A 22,483-nucleotide genomic window follows, 5' to 3' on the forward strand; every position below is an offset into this window, starting at 1 on the left:
CTTCAGCTATCCCTCAGTCTGAGATGGGAAACTGTTTTGAATTTTGAGACAAGTGTCATACTCTGATTTATGTTTTAGCAGGATCACTCTGTAAAGGGGAGCAAAAGTAAACACAGGAACAGTCGTTAGGAGGCTTCTGCAGTAGTCCAGGCAAAAGATAATAGTGACTTGGACTAAGGTGAAAGGGAAGGGAGTGGTGAGAAATGATGTATTTCAAATGTACAGAATTGCCAATGGATTCGATGTTGAATGAGTGAGACAGAGAAGAGTGAAAGATGTTTTTAGCATGGTCTTAAATATACCCACCTCTTACAATTTTCACTGCTACTTGTCTAGTTCAAGCCAGTATCATCTCTTGCTGGAGCTTTTGCCGTAACAAACAGCCTTCCTGCTGGTCCATCTTCATCTTCTTTCACCTTTCTGAGTTATTCTCTATGGCAGAATTAGCATGATTTTAATAAAAAGACAGGACTGGTCACACCACATCTCTGCTCATTTCTCTTCAGTGATTAGAACTAAAATTCTGTGATTCTCCTTTGTTGTAAGGATCACTAGTAATTAATTGTAGAATCAGCTGTAAATATCTGTTTTTCCCACTAAAATGTAAAATCCATAAAAACATCAATGGTGCACATTTTGCTACTGCTGTATTTCTAGCATCTAGCACAGTACTTCGCTTGAGGTAATTTTTTTTGGTAAATGATTGAATACTTAAAAATTGTGGTTCATATATGAAGTCAACAGACCAATAATCTCAGTTATGCAAGGACTCACAAAGTGTTTGACTCCTGCATTCTTCCTGAAAAATTACTCCAAGGTCTACTTCAGCCAGCTGAAAAAAAATAAATCAAAATTTTAAACTCATAAATAATAAAGTCATGGTGTGGAAGAACTGGTAATGAGCAACTGAAAGCATTTAAGCACATAATTTATTCTAAATAACTGTGGTAAATATGGTTACAAAACAGAATGAAAGTGTCATAAATAATTCTTGAAAGAGAAGATACTTAATTTATAAAATTAACAATAATTAACTGGGTAAAAGTATCATGTTATACCAATTAAAGATGGTGGCAGCAGGTAAAATAAGGATGACAAAAGATATTATCCATCTTTGTTGAAGCTAGTAAACAATTAGAGATTCATCCATAGTATAGGCTCAAGTATATTTTTTGACAAAAATAAATGTAGAGACTTCTGCTTCCAGCTATGACAAAATACCTTGTATTTCACTAACTCTGCCACAAAGTGGAACTATAAAAGCAGAATAAATGCAAAAAATAAATCCAGCCGCTTGAAGGCAGGAGAGAATAACCACAGTAGTCAGGACCTGCACATATAAGACTTCAGAAAGAAGAGAAACATATTGAGGCCCCATAATCAATTTTGCTCTTTCCCCTTGGGGCATTTTCCAATTTAGGGTTTGGAGCACAGTCACTGAGAAGCAAGTGGCAGCTTAAGACTAATGGCAGTTTCATTATTCCAGAAGACAAACATTAGGGTCCTAGGCTCTCAAGGTAACTAGGATTGAGGAGCCAAAATATCAAAAGTAAAAGAAACCTTAGAGAAGTGAGCCTGACTTCCCCCTAAAAGCATTTATTGAGTTTTAAGACACACACAGTCCCAGAAAAAGGCCCAAAACTAAGAAAACAAGGAGAAAATGACTGCTAAGACTCTAAAATACTAAGCAGAGTTTCAGCTGTTTTATGGCCTTGGAAACACAAGAATCGGAGTTCAGACTTAGCAAGGAAACCCTAAGCTTTCAGCTGAAACACCTGAAGGGCTATACTTAAGGATTAAGACAAGCCACAAATAAACTAACCCTTGCAATTCCTGAAACACATCTTCAAATAATTTCAAATTGTGATTGGATAAAATTGATTTGCTCATACTTTACTTTCGAGAAAGAAAAAGAAATCACTGGAGGAAGCAAATGCTAGCATTTTTTATTTATGAAACATGTCCAGTATCAACTAGAAATTAACTCGCATTCCAGAAAACATGACTAAATGACTAAAAATCAAGAGAAGACAGGAAATAGAGACATACTTATTGATAATTTAGTTACTTGAAGTTATCTAGCATGGATTTTTAAAAACACATATGACATATATTTAACAATATACATGAAAAGGTAAAAATTTGACCTGGAACCTATAAAAAATTATTAAATAGAAATTATGAAGCTCAAAAATAGAATTAATTGAAATTAAGAACTCAATAGATGGATTTAACAGAATATTAACCATTAATTAGAAGCAATAAAGGATTCATAAATTAGAAGATAGATCTGTAGAATATGTGGAATGGAGCACAGAGACAAAGAGAAATGGAAATGAAAATTAATGACCCCATGTGAAAGACATATTGGGAAATTTTAAAAAGGTCTCGTATAGAAGAATTTGTCGTGTCATAAGGAGAGGAAAGATAATTTGGAAGAAGCAGTATTTGAAGCAACACTGGCTAAGAATTTTTCAGAACTGAAGAAAACTATCATCTCACAGATTCTAGAGGCTCTATACCCACAATGAAGATGCATTACCCACACACACACACACACACACACACACACACACACACAAACACAGACTCTGAGGCATCTGAGAGTAAACATGAGCATCAAATTCTCATCAGAAACAAAGCAAACGAGAAGACACAGAAACTAGCCCTTTAAAGTGCTGAAAGGAAAAGCTGTCAACCCAGAATTCTGTGGTCAGATAAAATATCTTTCATAAATAAAGGCAAAACACAAAAATTTTCCAATAAGCAGAATCTGAGAGAATTCATCAATTCATAACTAGCAGACTTGCATTATAAGAATGTTGAAGAAAGTTCTTGAGACTGAAGGGAAATAATACCAGAAGGAAAATTAAATCTATGTAAAGAAATAATGAGAGGAATGGCAAATACCTAGGTAAATATATAACCTTTTTTACATTTAATTTCTTAAAAAACATAATTGGTTGCTTAAAGCAAAACTATTTATATTTTGTAGGATAATAATGTATGTAGAAATAAAATGTATGACAACAGCAGAGCAAAAGATGAGGGTAAATTGGAGGGTACACTTGTAAGGCTAGTATATTATGTGAGAAGTGATATATTAACCCATGGTTGATTGTGATTAAAAAAATTTGCAATTCCTAGTGCAACCACTAAAGGTAATAATAATAAAATAGTTACACCTAAAGATAGATAAGAGAGATAAAACAGAATTTTAAAACTAACCCTCAGTTAGTCCAAAATACATGGCAAGAAAAGAAATAAAATGGAAAAAAAAAGATGTGATAAATAGAAAAAATGTGTTACATTTATATGCAATTATATTAATAATTATATTAAATATAAATGACATTAACACTAATTAAAAGGCAGAGATTGGCAGATTGGATATGAAAGCAGTATTCAACAATATGCACATTTTCTATATGAAGACAGGTGGCTTAGAAGCAAAAGATGGAAAATGATATACCATGCAAACGCTAATCAAAATAAGCTGAAGTTGTTATACAAATATCATACAAAGCTGACATCAAAACAAAGAATTATTACCAGAGATAAAGATGGACATTTCATAATGATTAAAGTGCTAATCCATCAAAAAGTCATAACAATCCCAAGTGAGTATGCATCTAATAATAGAGCTTCAAAATGCATAAAACACAACCTGGTAGAACTGTAAAGAGAAATTGAAAAATCCACAATTACTGTTGGAAATTGTAACATTCCTCTAACATTCACTGATAGAATAATTAGACAAAAATTAGTAAGAATACAGATGATTTGAAAAGCACTATCAATCAAAGTAGCCTAATAGACATGTATGTAGCACTACACTCAACAACTGCAGAAGAAATATTTTTTCAAGCACATATAAAACTGTCACCAAGATATACCATACACTGGACCATGAAGGAAGTCGAAGTAAATTTCAAAGGATTGAAATTCTACACAAGTGTTGTGGAATTATGACAAAATTAAAATATAAAATGAGGTATCTAGAAAACCACAAATATTTTGAAATTAAGCAGTACATTTTTAAACACACAAAAGTCAAAAAAATCACAAGGAAAATAAGAAAATATCTTGGATTGAATGATAACGATAATAAAGCAAAATTGATGGATTTAACTAAAGCAGTGCTTAGGGAGACATTTTAAATTCTGTTTATTTTAGAAAAGAAAAAATATTAAAATCATAATCTAAGCTTCTACCTTAAAAGGATAAAATATTAAACTTAAAGTAAACAGAAGGAAAGATATAATAATAGGAATGAAAATTAATGTAATATATAAAATGAGTACAGAAAACTAATGAAACCAAAGTCAATGTGAAAATTGAGAACAAAGTTGAAAGATTATACTATCTAATTTCAAAATCTGCTAGAAAATTTCAGTAATTAGGACTTAATGGTATTTTTATGAAGATAAATGAATGAGACATATAGATAAATGAGACAGATTAAACCTCAAAAATATGAAACCAATAGAGACCCATATATATGATCATTGTTTTTCCAAAAACACCAAAATATTCCATAGAAAAGAGTAGTCTTTTCAACAAATGGAGTTGGAACAACTGAATACCTATGCAGTAACAAATAAAAACAAAACAAAAATACTGGTGTTCTTTCATATTATACACAAAAATGAACTCAAAATGGCTCTAAATGCAAAGCTAAAAATATAAAGTTTTCAGAAGGAAACATAAAATAATCTTCATTATCTTATGGCAGAAAACATGTCCTAAGGCACAAAAAGCACAAGCCATGAAGGAAAGGATAGATATATTGTATTTTATCAAAATTAGAAGCTTCTGCTCTGCAAAAGTACCATTAAGAAATTGAGAAGACAAGTTGCAGATTGGGAGAAAATATTCATTGAACAAATATCTGATGAAAGACTGGTAATCCAGAATAGACAAACAAATATAACAAATCAATAATAATAATAATAATACAAATTCAATACTAAATAAGCAAAATATTTGAACAGACATTTCACACAGCCACACACAAAAGATATACGAATGGCCAATAGGCATAGAAAATGATGATCAATAGCATTAGTCATCAGGAAAATGCAAATTAAAATCTCAAGGAGATACTACTAGATACCCACCAGAATGGCTAACATTTTAAGAAATGTTAATATCAAGTTTTGGCAAAGATGTAGAGGAACTAGAACTTTCACACAATGCTGGTAGAATTATAGACTAAAACAATAACAATATTTTTCACTTTCTTATGAAGTTATATATATACTTCTCATATGACTCAGTAATTCTGCTTTTTAATATTTACTGAAGAGAAATAAAACTATATTTCTATAAAGAAGCTTGTACATGACAGTTCAAAGCAGCTTTATTTATAATGGTTCAAATGTCCATCAATAGGTGAGCAAATAAACAAATTTTGGTATGTTTATAAAATGGAATATTGCAAACGCTGATCCACACAATAACACAGATGTGTATCAAAATTACTGTGTTCTATGAAGGAAGTATAACACAAGAAGATATTTAACTATGGTGGTTGTCTTGAAGTTGAGGGATTTTCTGCAAAGTAGCATGAGAAAACCCTTCGGATAGGTGAAGATATTTTACATAGTGATTGTGGTGGTGGTAGTATAGCTATATACATATTTCATAATTCATTTTATTATATTTTAAATTATATTTCAATTAAACTGTCTTTGTGTGCTTTGGCTGCTATAAGAAATTACCACAGACTGGGTGGCTTATAAAGAATAAAAATTATTTATCACAGTTGCAGTGGCTGAGAAGTCCAAGATCAAGGTGCTAGCAGATACGGTGTCTGATAAGGACCCGTTTCTCCTAGGTGATGCTTTCCTACTGTGTCCTCACGTGGTGAAAAAGGCAAGGCAGCTTTTTGGGTCCTTTTTTATGGGAACACTAATTCTGTTCGTGAGGACTGTACCCTTATGAATTAATCACTTACCAAAGGCCCCACCTCTTAATACCCACACATTGGGATTAGGGTTTCAGCATATTAATTTTGAGGGGATACAAACATTCAGACTGTAGCACAAACTAACTTAAAAAGAAAAATAGATCAATAATCTATGCTCCCACCTTAGAAAGCTAGAAGAACGAGAGCAAACTAAACCAAATTAAGCAGGAAGAAAATAATAAGATAAGAGCACAAATCAATGAAGTGTAAAATAGACAAAAAATAGAGAAAGCCAAGGAGATTAAAACCTTGTATTCAAAGGAAAAATAAAACCCTTTATAAACTTCTAGCTAAACTGATCAAGAAAAAAGAGGGAAACCACAGTTTACTAATATCAGAAATGACAGAGGGATCAACATCACTATGGATTATATAGACATTACAAGGACAAGGGCATACTATGAAACTTTTTTTTTTTTTTTTTTAGATGGAGTCTCGCTCTGTCACCCAGGCTGGAGTGCAGTGGCACAATTTTGGCTCACAGCAACCTCCACCTCCCGGGTTCAAGCGATTCTCATGCCTGAGCCTCCTGAGTAGCTGGGATTACAGGCACGCAACACCACCCCTGGCTAATTTTTTTGCATTTTCAGTAGCGACGGGGTTTCAACACTTTGGCCAGGCTGATCATGAACTCCTGACCTCATGTGATCCACCTGCCTTCGGCCTCCCAAAGTGCTGGGATTACAGGCAAGAGCCACCGTGCCCGGCCATATTGTGAAATAATTTATGCCAATAAACTTGACATCTTGGGACAATTTGATAAATGCCTTAAATGATGTAATTACCAAAACTAACACAAGAAGAAATGGAACATCTTAATAGCCCCATATTTGTTAAATCAGTTGAACTTGTAATTGGGAACATTATTGTAAAGAAAACTTTGGGCTTAGATAGCTTCACTAGTGAATTTCAGCAAATATTTTAGAAATAATGTCAATCCTACCAACTCTCCAGAAATAGAGAAAGAGGAATACCATTAAAGTCATTTTGTGGGGCCAGCATAGCCTTTATACCAAAACCAGGCAAAGACATTCTTAGAAAAGAAAACAGAACAGTATATATTGTGAACAAAGACACAGACATTCTTAATAAAATATTAGCAAGCTAATCCAGCAATATATAAAAGTAGTAATGTATCATGAGTTTTATTCTAGAAATGCAAGGTTAATTTAACATTAAAATATTAATTAACAGACTAAAGGAGACTCATGAACAAATTAAAGCAGAAAAATCAGATGATAAGTTAAATAGCTGCAGTAAAAACATCAAAAATATTCAATGCGCATTCATGGTAAAATGTCTTAACAAATTAGAAATAGAATAGAACTTAATTAAACTAAGAATGTGGAATTACCAGAACTTTCATGTATTTGAAATAGGAATGTAAGATGGTACAGCCTCTTTGGAAATCGTTTGGCAGTTTCTTATAAAATTAAATGTACACCTACCCTGTGACCTAGCAATTTCTTTCCTAAACATTTACTCAAAAGAAAAGAAAACTTAGGTTTATACAAATGCTTGTACAGCAATCTTTGTAGAAGTTTTATTCATAATAGTCCCAAACTGAAAACAATACAAATGTCTATCAATGCATAAATGCATACATAAATATTAGTATATTTATGTAACAAAATACTATTCAGGAAAAAAACCCCACAAATCTCTGATACATGCAACAACATGGATGAATTTCACAGACATTACCTTAAGTGTAATGAAATAAAGTGGAAATAAAAGAGTATATACTATAATGTATATGTATGTGTTTATAAAGCTATGTAAATATATATCTATATGTATATCTATATATAGATAGATGTTTATAAAACAGGCAAAAGTACTCAACTACAGCAAAAGGCTTAAAAAAGATTTACTTGGAAGTGGCATTAGTGAACTCTCTAGAGTGCTGAAAATGTTTTGTATTTTAATAGGGATACAGGTTACACATGTATATGAATTTGTGAAAACTCGTTGAAGTTCAATACTTAAAATCTGTAATCTCCCTCCATGTCATTTATACTTCAAAAAGAAGAGGATAAAAAGTGATACAGCCACAGTAATATCAGACAGGGAAATTTAAAAGGCAAATATACTTGAAATAAACATAGATAATTCATAACAAATGCCAAATTCCATCACTGAGATATGAAAATTCTAAATCTATGTGTATCTAGTATCATAGCTTCAAAGTTATAAAGAAAAACAATGATATAATTATTTTAATCAAATAAAGAATATGTTTTGCAAACCTGAAACAATAAGCTGAGGAATATTCTAGAGAAGTGGGATCGATGACAAAAGATCAAACTGAAATTATAGAATGAAGAACAACATAATAACTGAAAGTAAGAACTCAGGAGGTTTATTAGCAGTATTAGCTAGTTAACATTATATGGGAGAAATAAAATTTGAAACTTTTTGAACAGTTTGCCATTATGTACTAAACTTAAAAGGAAGCATTTATTTATTTGAGTTAAAAACAAAATATATATCTTCAAAATGACCTTAGGGAGCACAGGTGATTCATGTCTATAATCCCAGCTACTTGGAGGCCTGAGGCAGGAGGATTGCTTGAGCCTGGGAGTTGGAAGGTGTAATGTCCTATGATTGTGTCTGTGAATAGACGCTGCTCCAGCTTGGGCAACACAGAAAGATCCCATCTCTAAAATTAAAAAACAAAAGCTACCATGATGAAAGAAAGAATGATTCAACAGTAAACAGCAAAAATGGATCAAATATAATCAAAATAACAGGACAAGCACAAACGAGTATACTAGTGACGACAAAAAAAAAAAAAATTTAAACTTTCCAATTAAAAACAGATGTTTTCCTCAGCAATATTTATACTGAAAAAATATTGGAAACATGCATGTCCAACCATAGGGACAGATTACATGAATGATATTTTATTCCTTATGCTATAATTTAAATTGGTGTTAATGAAAACTTTTAATAATATGGGGGATACATATGTTAAAATATTAAGCAAAAAGGATTAACAATTCTTATAAACTATTATGGGATCTAAATATATAATGTAATAGAAACAAAGTAGGAGAAAAATACCAATTATTAACATTTATCTATAGGCAAGAGAGTTCTCTTTTGTTCTATTTGTTATTTATCCTTCGTATAAATAGATATTGGTTCCTCCAGTGAGACTGTGTTGCTTTTATTTATGAATTGTTTTTTACTACACAAGCTATCCATGAATATAATAGTGTTGTAAAAAATATAAATAATACATAAAATAAAAGCTCCCCTTAGCATTCTGACCTATTCCCATGCTAGTCCCTTCTGGAGGAGTAACCACGGTTATTTTTCCTGCCGCCTTCCACAACATGTTCACATATTACTTTGATAATCAGAGGTGGTGCTTAACAAAAATGAAAGCAGTAGACTTCCCATTGCTGTAAAACGAGACTCAGTGACTACATGTGTGGGATGCTATGATGGAAATCTCTTCATAGTAGAGAGTTTGAGGCAGGTGAACTTAATCTTCCAGTTTGGGTTCTCGCGTATAAATTACTAAGAATCCGCTGAGCTAAAAAGTGACAAGAGTATGGCTTAGTCAAGGCTGTATGGGTGAAATTAGAATTGGCTTGCATGCAGAAGTGTAGGTGGAATGTGGGTGGCTGGAAGATAGGATGAAAGTCTTCTTAGTTGGCTGTGAGCAGAATTATGGCATTAGGGAAAACACAGTGATGAGCAGTTCAACTAGAAAAAATGCTAGGGAGTAAGGAATAGGGAGAGAGGAGGTTACATGGAGACATCAAGATCAGGCCTCAGAGGCCCTGAATGTCTGGCTTGGATGGTTGAAATGTGTCCTAGTGCTTCTTTAAATTCTCTAGTCATCAAAGCAGCCACAAGTGAGTCCTGTCTGAGGTTTAGTTTTGTGGTTTATAAAATGGGAATATGGGCCTGATGTGGTGGCTCACGCCTATAATCCCAGCACTTTGGGAGGCCGAGGCGTGTGGATCACCTGAGGTCAGGAGTTCGAGACCAGCCTGGCCAACATGGTGAAACCCCATCTCTACTGAAAATACACAAAAAAATTAGCCAGGTGTGGTAGCGTGTGCCTGTAATCCCAGCTACTTGGGAGGCTGAGGCAGGAGAATCCCTTGAACCCGGGAGGCGGAGGTTGCAGTGAGCTGAGATGGCACCATTACATTCCGGCCTGGGCAACAAGAGTGAAACTCCGTCTCAAAAAAAAAAAAAAAAAAAAAAGGCGTTGGGGGCAAGGAATATGGGTTATGTGAGAATTAAATTAGATAAAGAATGTGAGAACCTCTGGCAGTGTGAGTGGATATCACAGGAGAAGGTGGAACCGAAGAAGATGCGGTATTAGAGCCTGGGCTTTGAGCACCAGGAAGCTGCCCCCATGGTTGCCCTGTTGATATTTCTGGAAATTATGCAAAACTCAATCCAGTTTCCTGTGACAAGAAAAGCCTTAGCCCATATTAGCACCCACATCTTGGGGAAGTAGCAAACTCAATTTTCTACTGGCCCAGGGCAGACTTTGTCTCTGCATCTTACAAGAACTGAACACATGGTTTGGTGTGGTTTCTTTGAAAACACAATCACTGTACACTCAATCATTTTTTTTCAAAGAAAAAATAACATTAGCTACTGTACATGGGTATGTAACTCATCTCTTTTAATTAGATGCTAATTAATGACTCACTAGCTTTAATCATATCAATCTGGTAATACTATTTATGCCCCACAGAATAATGAACTACTTTATAAGAAATGAGCGTGGCACATGTTGACATAGGAATGCATCCAGCCATAATTCGCTCTGGGTAAATATCCCACCCAGACTTGGATTCCGAACAATTTACAAGGCAATGCTCACATGATGCACGAGAGAGAGAGGCAGAGACTGCCATATGGAGAGAGAAACCGAAAGGAACGAGAGGCGGAGAAATGCCACAAGGGAGTTTTTCCCTAGGGAAGGGCCACCGTCCTGGTTATTTTTATCTGAGAGGTGGAATGGCTTGCTGGGTTAGGAAGAATGTGGCAGGCAGGTGGCATGATTCTGTTAAGATATGGCCACTAGTCCTGCTGGGTCTAGCCAAACTTGGAGAGTGAGACCGGGGATTAGACAGGGGCAGAACCAACATGGACATAAATAAGAAAACTCTCCAGTTGTTCCTAAGTGAGGAGAAGTGACCATCAGTCAATATTCTAGGTCCAAATGTATATGGTGACATGAGGCATATCTCAGACAGGGTTTTAAGAACCAGTAAGGGTCCAAGTCAGCTCTTGGTAAGTAGTACCCTCTCGTGGTAAGGGACAGCCAAGACCTAGGTGTCTGGTGCCTCTGAAAGTCCAAGTATGCAGTAGCATCATGGCCCTGAGAAAATGGAGACCCTGCTAGTGCACGGAAGGATAAAGAACTGTGTTCCAAACTCAGGTGGAAAGGATTTGTAAGAAATGGCCAGTAGAGTAACAGCAACTACTTAGTAAGAGATTATTCTATGCTAGGCAGTTCACATACAATATCATACAGTGCATTGTGGAACATGCATTCTTGTTCCCATTTTACAGACAAGAAAAATGAGGCTCAGAGCAAGTAAATAACTACCCAGTGCTACATAGATAGTAAGTAGCTAAGCTGTGGTTCAAACCAAGAACTTGGACTCACACGTTCTTCAACACGAAACTCCACCCCCCTCTACTCCTCCACCTCTCTGCCCCTCCTCCACGTCTTCATCCCTGCACCTCTCCTACTATTGCCAGGAGAAATAGGCATAGATTTAGTCCACATCACCAGGGTGTCAGGTGCCTCAGCAGAGTTAGCTGGTAAGCAAGAATTATTAGCAAGGAACTGAAACAGAAATCCACTCCTACAGCCTGGGATAAATTGGTGAAGGGAATCTGGTAATTTCATGAGCACTCAGGATTCCTAAAACAAATCAAATTCTAACCTGATTTTTCCCACAGACTGATAATGAATTTTTTGTTCACTAGAATCACTCAAGATTTGGATGGTGGGCTGAAGAGTAAAATCCCAAATCCTTAGAATGCTCTACTAGGCCCTCCATGATCGGACCCTGATAGCTTTCTGATGTCAGTTCCTTCTACTCTTACTCTCAGCCACACTATTCATTTTGCTTTCCTTTTTTAAACAAGGTAAACACACTCCTACCCCAGGACCTTTGCACCAGCTGTTTCTGTACCTAGAACTCCCTCCTCCAGATTCCTTCCACAAAAATAAGTATCTCTGCATTTTTTTTTCACTAATTTATCCCACTATCTGTTGTATAGATACTCAATAAATATACACTGAGTAAATTAATGAAGGATATTGATAAAAACAGTTTAGGAACTCTTTCACAGCAGAATCAAAACCACTGGGTGGAAACTGAAAGGAAGTGGATCTCAGCTCAGTCAGACCTGTGAAAGCATGGAATGGGCTGTCTCCAAGTGGGTTCCCTGTCACTGGAAGTGTGCATGAGGAGCATGGTCAGCCACAGGCCAAGGATACTTAGACTAAGGAATTGGACACAGTGAAGTCAAATGAGCATCCCAGCTCATTTGCTAAAAAGCACACCTGCACTTGTATGTTCATTGCAGCAGTATTCACAACAGCAAATTCCAGAGCGTTTCTGATTCTATAAACTGGCCTGTGCTGATGGCTTCTAGGGACGTAACTGGAAACCACACTGAGAGTCATTTAGAAGAGGTTCTGGACTATCAGAAAAGACAGGCCCCACTTCCTTATGAGAGCTGCCTCTGAGGGGTCATTCAATCTGGGCTGGGGCTGTTACATGCAGCAACATAGGTGAAGTGCTGCCTTAGTGCTATTGTCCTGAGAACCCATAGAAATAACTGTTTGGCCTCCTGCAAAGATCCAATTCTGTGAAATAAAAATAGGTGAAAGTCACACTGATAAGAATCACAAGGTTCTGTTTCTCAACCTTACATCAGGTATGTGTGTGTGTGTGTAGTATTTATTATGTGCCAGACACTGAAATAAGTACTAAGATTACTAAAGTAAGAGTCATGGCCCCTGTCCCTAAAAGGCAACTATCACATGCAGAAGATACGTATGGAGCTGTTGTGTTTACCGCTATATTCCCTATAGCCTCAACAATGACAGTACATAGCAGAAGCTCAATTAATATCTGCTAAATAAGTAGTTATAAAGTCTGCCCTTTGTTGCTTAACCAACAGCATATCTGGAATTCAACCTCATCTGTTTCTATGTACTTAATCCCACATATCCTGCCTTCTAGTTGCTTCAGACTGTTATCAATGACACAGAGCTAGTTGGATAGGCTTAGAAATAGTGCATTCACAGCAAGAGAAACTATCAACAAGGTAAAGAGAAAACCTACAGAATAGGAGAAAATATTCACAAACTATGCATCTGACAAAGACCTAACATTCACAATCTGTAACTTAAACTAATGAACAGGCAAAAAACAAATAACCTCATTAAAAAGTAGGCAAAGGACATGAACAAACACTTCTCAAAAGAAGAGATACAAGCAGCCAACAAACATGAAAATGTGCTCATCATCATTAACTATCAGAGAAATGCAAGTCAAAACCACAATGAGATACTATCTCACACCAGTCAGAATTGCTTTTGTTAAAAAGTCAAAAAGTAACAGATGTTGGCTGGGCTGCAGAGAAAACAGAAAGCTGATACACTGTTGGAGGGAATGTAAATTAATCCAACCACTGTGGAGAGCAGTTTGGAGATTTCTCAAAAAACTAACAGTTGAAACTACCATTCGACCCAGCATTCCCATTACTAGGTATAGACCCAAAGGAAAATAAATTATTATACCAAAAAAAAAAAAAAACCTGCACTTGTATGTTCATTGCAGCAGCATTCATAACAGCAAAGACATGGAACAAACCCAGGTTTCCATCTACAATGGATTGAATAAAGAAGATGTGGTACACATACATCATGAAGTACTACACAGCTATAAAAAAGAATGAAATTATGCCCTTTGCAGCAACATAGATGCACCTGGATATCATTATCCTAAGCCAACTAACACAGAAACAAAGACTAAATACTACATGCTCTCACTTATAAGTGGGAGTAAAATCTTGGGTACACATGGACAAAAAAATGGGAGTAGACACTAGGAAACAAGAGGGGGAGGAGGCTGGAAAACTAGCTACTGGGTACTATGCTCACTTCCCGGGTAAAAGATTTTTATCATACTCCAAACCCCAGCATCACACAATATACCTTTGTAACAAACCTGCACATGTATTCCCATAATCTAAAATAAAAGATGACAAAGAAAAAAAAAAAAAAAGAAAATAAGGCATGTTGTTCCGTCGTTCAGTGGAAAAATGTCAGGCTCTACACTAATGATGCTAATGAGTGACAGGGAGGGGTTGGAAAGGCAAGAGGGAGGCGCCAATATGTGGGCTCAGGACTAGATCTAAGGTGGTCACATTGAATATTCAAAGAAACCCAGAGTAGAGATAGCTGGTGGATATGGCAAGGGACACTGAAGGGTAGAACAAGGGAAGGAAGAAGGGCGGGCAAATTCTGGCTTCAAGCAAGAGGGGTGGACTAGAAATGAAAGGCAAGCCAAAGAAACCCAACCCATGTAGGACATAGAATAGGTTAGGAGGTGAAGAGAGTGAAAAGCAGGTATAAGGCTGAAATTTTATAGAAAGGTTAACCTACCCCTAGATCCCTGGAAGATTAGTCTCTGGAAGCATCAGGTAAGAATGTCCAGGCTAACGTTTGCTGGTCAAGGTCAGGCAGGCGGCTCTTAGACCAAAGTCCTACTTGAAGAGGCCAGGCTTCTTTTCTGGTCTTTATGTGTTCAGTATCCTGGTTGTATGGGGACCCCTGCCCTACATCCTGCTCACTGTCCATGTGGATGAACCTCTTGCTTCAAACGCTCACTAACTTATTTTTACGCTTCAGTGGCTGTACTCTGCCCTGCATTACAGAATATTTCTCTCCACTTCTCAAATCTTCCCAGGAACTGGACAAAATTTGCCACACCCAAGCTCAACTTTAGTCTTGGTTTTCCAATGCGCTCCTAGAAAAGCCAGTTATTCAGTCACATTTTTCTGCTAGTTTCTGCTATTCTTCTGCTAACTTTTTCACTGCCCCCTTCCTGAATTTGTCCCAGGTTTCCCTTCCAGCATGTCGTGTACCAGCACACATAGATCCTGGCATTCCAGCTCTTTAGTGGAAATTAGAACTGGTGGGGTTTTGCACTTACTAGGTGCTTACTACATATTTGTTGAGGGGGATGAATATGACAGGTTCTATAGCAGAGTTATGTTTCAGCGCTAAGAGAGTACAGAGGCCAGATAGGAATTTGGAAGGCTCAGTGAAGAGGTTATTTACACTTGATCTTGAAAGATAAGCAAGGATTCACCACACTGATAAGGAGAAAGAAGTATTTCAGGCACTGGAAACTGCTTGCATAAACACATTACAGCGTGTGCGTCTCCCCACCCCCTCCAGTGTGCATTTGTCCTTTTTTTAAATACCAGAAACATGATTTTTCTTGGCATGACTACTCTTCTCCCACTCTCAGTCCATATGCCATAGGTTGAGCTCTCTCCCTTCAGTCCAAGGATGGATGTGACCCCAGTCCAGCAAATGAGAGCATCGGATGCCACTGGCTGTAGTAACTTCTCCAGGGGTGGGCACTGACGTGACTTGGGCCAAGGAGAGCCAGATCCAGGAATATTGCTCAAAAATACATTCTGTGTGTGTATGTGTGTGTGTGTGTGTGTGCTGCTGAATTTGGAATAGAAAGGATGTAAACATGAGGGCGGCCAATTTGTCACCAGGAGAAAGGATCACCAAGAGAGTTTGTGGATGGAGTCAACACTGGGAGAGAAGAACCAAGAAAGGCACCCAGTTCTGATCCTCTCTGCCAGATTTACTTCTGATCTTTTTTTTTGTGGAGTGCAGGATGACAAAGAAACCATACATTCTCATTTTTCTAAAGTCTTTTTGTGTAAAATTTCCTGCTGTTTGTGACCCAAAAAGTCCCGATTGATAAAGGGATGAAAGCAAAAAAGAGCATAATACGTTCAAACAGTATCAGACATTTAACTTTGAGGGATGTGGAAACCATCCCCTTGATTTGCAGAGAGGAGGCTGAAGTCCAGAGAGGAGAAGGGACTCCCTGGAGTTCCACATCTAGGGAGGAGCAGGAGAATAGAAAAGCAGAGCCAAATAAGGGGTTGTACTTAGGGGGAAGGAGGCAAGAAGTGGCCAGCAGTTTACTGTCCTCATTTGGCTTCTAAGCGAAAGGATTTGAAACCACAATGCCAAGTTGAGTAGCACACCACCTACGTCCTTATAAAAAGATTCCACACCGACTCAGTTAGTGCATAACCAGTAATGGCCTGAGAGTCCATGCTGGCATGACACTCAGACTACAACTCTCCAGGTCTCTCCAAGCTCTCAAACTTGTTTTGTGTAATCAGGAGGTGAAATTACAGACCTTTGCTTTTTGAAACTGTTTTTTTTAAATTAAAAAGACCCTCACACAAATCTTGCACCAATGCTGTTAATAATATATATTTTTAAAACTATAAATAGAGAACCAGGATAGCTCTCAGGGCTCTATGCATTTTTTTTTTGCTTCCAATAGATGGATAGACAAGTGACTTATGCAGATGTGGTATATGCATTCCACACAATTTGACCATGGTTAAAGGGTATTTATATTCTGATGCAGATAAAATTGAACGTGTCAACACTAATGCATTTTTCGAGGAGAATCACTACTTTCACCATAATTTCCATGGAAAATTTGTGTGCACACGCAGTAATAGACACATTTATAACATCAAAAGGATTCAATTTTCTTTTCAATCATACCACAGTATGAATCGCTTTTCCTATTGAATTTAACAATGAGGCACATTACCACAGTCTAAAGGATGGGACACTTCGTCTTGCTCTTATGAAAGTACGTCAAACAATGGGTAATACATCACACAATGTCTCGGGTTAACTGAGCCTTTACACAGGCTGGCTGCTAATTTGCTTGGGCCAGCAGAATGTCACTTTTATTTAATTTTGCCAATAAGATCAGCAGGGATCCAAACTCTGTTTAACTCCTAGTTATTAAAAGAGGTTTTTCTTGTTACACGAAGAACTCATTAATTCATGTCTCTCCTAATTCAGAATTTGAGATCTTTGGAACAGGAGGTGGGAGGTGCTTAATCTCTGCTATGAAGGAAGCAATTTCACCCTGTACACAAGCTTCTGTGCTGACTGCTTAAGCTGCAGTAGAGGCAAAGTCTTTTAAGGCCTTTAGAAGTATTTTCGATATGTTAATTACAAGTTGTTCTTGGGTAGTTACCAGAGTAACTCATCTTCTTCAGTAGGAAAAATTTTGTCATCCAACCTTTCAGTCATTTGGTCATTTGGTCATTTAATTATTCATCTATTTACCATCTCTATATCCATTCATTTATTCAGAGTTTATGAAGTTCTTTCTATTTGTCAGGGCTTGAATTTGGGCTTGGGCTACAAAATGAAAACTACATGCCCAGTTGAAAAACCTCTCATAGGCTAGTGAGGGTGACAACAGTTTGCTGGATGTATCCCATCCACCCATCTCCTCTCCTCATCACCCTGAGATTTACTTTTTACTCTTCTTGGTGCCACTCTGCGTTCTGGAAGGCTGCTGAACCACTTCAGTGGGCTCCCTTGCCTACTGGCTTCAGGTTGGGTTTGATCAATGGGAGGCACTGGGAGATCAAAGTGTGGAAAGATAATGAAGTCAGGATGTTCATTTCCAGCTTCCTCTGAGAAGACACACTAAGAAATGGCTGAGTCCCTCTATCGCGAGTCACAGCTCCTATCAGGTAAGCACTACCTTCCCTTGCGCCTGCAGACCTGGAGTAGCAAGGACTCCCACTGTTACTAGTTCTGGGGTACTATGTTATCTTTTTTTGGTTTCCCTAAGCCGCGTCCACATCTTTGTAAACGGTTACTTTTTGATAAACCCTCCTTAAATTACCCACTCTGAGTTTACCACCTGTTTCTTAGCTATACACAAGTAAACCAAAAATCATATGCAAAAATAGTCTGGACTGTGATAGAGGTGATCTCAGGAGGCTGGGGGTGTCTAGAGTAGAATAGAACAGTGGCTAAGGAAGTTTCTAGGAGTTATTTCTGCTCTGGTCTATATTTTAAATAATTAAATCATGTTTGCTTGACAAATAGGTCAAAACTTTAGACTTTCTAAAACTGTCAATTACTCTTTCCTAGCCCATCCGAGAAATATCACAATAGCCTCTCTTCAGGGGGGACCAGCTCTCTGTTTTCCTACCAGCTTCCTAGGTCCACTTCAGTTGCATGTTAATCTCCAACAATACCTAGAAAGAAGAGTAAAACACCAGGATTTCAGGTTCACTTTCGGTGGAAATAAAGCCCTCATGAGAAGCAGAATAAAATACAACACCACTGAAGCAGCAAAGCACAACTTGCCCTTTCACCAGAGGTCTGCCTTCTTATAGGTAAACTTGAAATGATGGAGCCAAAGGGCAGCAGAAAGAAATGAGCAGATAAAATAAAGAGTATATGAGAGCATGTATGTCTGCCCAGAATGCAAGTGCATGCATTTCTGTCCATGCCTGGGTGTGGGCTCTGGATGAATGTCTGAGGATGAATCCATCTCCAATTTTACCACTGAGGGTAGCTGATACCTGTGTCCTCTCCCAAGTATCCCCTCTAGTTACAATTCTTGTAATCCCCACATATCAAGGGTGGGACCTGGTGGGAAGTGATTGGATCATGGGGGCAGTTCACCCCACGCTGTTCTCTTGATAGTGAGTGAGTTCTCACAACATCTGATGGTTTTATAAGGGGCTTTTCCTACTTCACTCATTCTTCTCTCTCCCGCTACTATGTGAATAAGGTCCTTACTTCCCCTTCACTTTCTGCCATGATTGTAAATTTCCTGAGGCCTCCCCAGCCATGTGGAACTATGAGTCAATTAAACTTCTTTCCTTTATAAATTGCCCAGTCTCAGGTAGTATCTTTACAGCAGTGTGAAAATGAACTAATGCAACAACTCTCCCATCTTCCATTACAAACATTCTGGAGAAGCCCAAATGTGTTCTGTGGATGAAAGGAAACTTTGACAGGAGTGACCAAATTGAGGAGAGAACAATGGTTAAGCTGGCAAAATCCTTGGGGTGGAGTTAGATCCCACAGTTCACTGGAAGGTAAGAGTGAAGAACCCTAGTAGCATCCCAGGAGTCAAAGCTTGAAAAGTAAGAATGAACATTTCTGGTTTGAGTAAACTCAAAATCACAGGAATCTTCTCCAAATGTTTCCTTGGAGGGGAGGAGGGTGAGTGTAGAGTGGAGAAAAATAGTAAACTAAGGGGATTAAAAGAAATAAAATCATACAAATAGAGAGGGAAAGAAAGCAAAGAGGATCTTCAGTATCACTAAGTCCAGCCCTGTCCTTGGAGGAACTGAGGAACCAGACAAGTAAAGTGACTTGCCCTGATGTCCTTCATATTTGGAGTTTGAAGGAGGACTAAAAGAGGCCTGTGCAGGTGAGGGTGAAGAAAGCCTAGAAAAGGAGTAGTTACCATGAAGAAGTGTGTGTGCACTGGGATATGTGCATGTGTTTGTGAATATGCAGGTACTTATCTTGCAGTTCCACAGGCAAATGTATTTGTGTGTAGTGAAGGTATGTGTGTGTGTGAACACACAAATATGTATTTTTTCCACATATGCACCTGTCTGCATATGCTAAGGGGAATAACACTAAAGCTCAGAATATTACAAAACTTCTCATACTTTAGAGATAAAAGCTGATAATAATATTGGCCACCACATGTTGTTTTCTCTATTAGGATAAGTGTTTTAAGTCCTTCATCTCATTTAGTACATAAAATCCCCTGAGGTTCAAATTGGTATCCCTATGTTGCAGATTTATCCTCTGAGGCTCATTTAGCTTATGGGACTCATCAAGATCCCATTGCTAACAAGTGGTAGGGCTAAGATTTGAACTTAGATCTCTCAGATATTGCAAGGAAAGCTTAAAAAGACCAGGATGTCAGTTATTATGTGGCCTAGTATGCTGCCTCTTGCACCCAGGTTGAGCACAGAGGATGGCCTTCCTTCAATGTGCTTTCTAAGATGTCCTCATTCTCCTGCCAGAACTATAGCAAGCTACACCATCTCTGTCCAACCAGAACAGGGTCTCCCTGACTAGAAAAAAGCACCTGAGGGCAGGGGCCTCCTCTGTTCCATTCCCTATTATCCCTTAAGCACCTTGCCTAGTTCATGTCACAAAGTAAGAGTTCAGTAAATATTTATTAAATAAATGGATGAATGAGTAAATAGATAGTAATGCTTACTTAAGCTATAACATATTTTTAAAGAAATCCCATCTAATATCTTTCAAGTACTCATAGCAACTAGCTAACATATAAATCCCTAAGGGTACCGGCTTTAATACAAAAAGATAAGCATAATTTGTAATTAGCATATCAAGCACATTTAGAAGCAGTAGCATTCCCCTCCAGTTCTTGTTTATATTTCTCGTTAGCTTCATAAACACTTTCTTCACAGTCAGAGCAAATAGAATTCCATTCAGTCCCTATTTAGATTGTCACAACTTCTCATCTGCCACTGCCCTGATCAAGGTGTTTTTTTCACCATGGACCAGGTCATACCTCTCCAGCTCCCCAAGTTCAAGGCCAAGCACTGTTCCCGTCATTGACTGTCCTGCACTAAAGCCAGATAAATGAGAATGATTCTAGCACCTCTACCCACTTGTGAGGTGTGAGGAATTTAAATTAGGGCCTTGTGTGACTTTTTTTTACAGGATAAAACACCTCCATTTCTTGTCATGGGAATTCCCCATTCCCCCCTGCATCTGGAGAAAATACACTGATTGGTCCAGCAGGAACTAGGGCTGGCAGAGGCCGGCTGTGTGCTCCAAGTTCAGAGCCAAGCTGACAGCCCGTGCACTGCCATGTCAGGGTAAGCGTAGGGTACTGGTTGTCGGTCAGCTCTGTCAGTGTCGGAGTAGTCTGACTCTGGCTTTCCCAAGTGGCCAGGTGGATCCAGGTACCAGGGAAAAGGCTGAGAGAGGCAAAGGAAGGGGCATGGGATAAAAGTCACAGGATCTGGTTTGTGCAGTCATGAAAAAGTAAAGTTCAGAGCATTTCAAATACTCTGAGCATTGAAATTGCCTGCCTATAACATGATGCTGGTGATAATACTATGTAATTCACACAGAGGATAAAGAGAGATCACATAACCATTAACCTCATATCTGGCCATTCTTGGCCTCAGATAGGAAAACTAACTCTGGCCTAAGCTGCCTCAGCTTTGCCCCCCGAGAGTTTACAGGAAAATGTTCTAAGCACTGCTTTCTAGTTCTTGAGCCTTGTCTCATGGGAACTTCTCAGCTTCTCCTTCTCACTTCTCTTTAGCCTAATGCAGTTTTATGCCCTGTTGACTCCATCGTGTTGCCCTGGACACAGTGAGTGTGGAAAAGGCCATGGTGGCTCTGAAGTTACCAGATCAGGCTTTGATCCCAGCTCAGCACTCACTGGCTGGATGACCACAGGCCATAGGATTTCACCTTTCTGAGTCACAGTTTCCTCATTGTTGAAATGACAAAAATAATCCCCATTCATTAATTCATTCATTCATCCATTCTTTCAATACACATTTGTTTGCTATATGCCAAGTGTTGTTCTGGATGCCAGGCATATAACACTGATTTGCCTTAAAGAAGCTTAGGTTCTAGTGAAGGGTGACAAATAATAAAAATCAGAATAAAAAATACATTTATGTATATCATATACCTATAATTTCCATGGAGGGAAAAAGCAAACAGTGGAGATATGGAATGCTATGGTGGTGAACTGTAATTTCAACAACATTCTTAGGGTAGGCCTCTCTGAGAATATGGCATACATTAGCAAAGATATGAAGGAAAAAAGAGAGTAAGCTATACAAATATTTGAGCGAAACATATTCCAGACAGAAGAAAGAGCAAGTGCAAAGGCCTTGAGGTAGGAGTGAGACTGGAGTGTTTGGACCCCAGATTCTCATTCCAGCTAGATTTCATTTCATCCCAGCTTCTCCTCCACAGGGTGGAGGCCAGTGTGGTGGAGTAGAGTGAAGAAGGAGCCAAGCAGAGAAGCATGCATAAGATGAGGTCAGAACCACATTACAGGGGGCTATTTTCATAACTTTTTAATTGACAATTAAATAGAATAAAACATGTATGAATGTGCCAATCACATAGCAGAGGTTCAATTAAGAGTTAATTCTTTTTTCATTCTCAATGAGCAAATACATTCTAAAAATCTAGCTGGAATGAGAATTTGGAGCCCAAAGAATTTGGTGTGAGCTCCCAGGGCTGCCCCATTCTTCCTGCTGGGGGACCAGTCCCTCCCTCTGCTTCGATCTTTAGTGACATATTCTGACATGCCTTGATCTTATAGCAGCCACTCCACTTTTGACATATGCTGGTTTTTTGGTTTGCACTTCTGTGCATGG

The sequence above is a fragment of the Theropithecus gelada genome, chromosome 14 (genome assembly GCF_003255815.1).
Source record: "Theropithecus gelada isolate Dixy chromosome 14, Tgel_1.0, whole genome shotgun sequence".
In the NCBI taxonomy this organism is placed as follows: domain Eukaryota; kingdom Metazoa; phylum Chordata; class Mammalia; order Primates; family Cercopithecidae; genus Theropithecus; species Theropithecus gelada.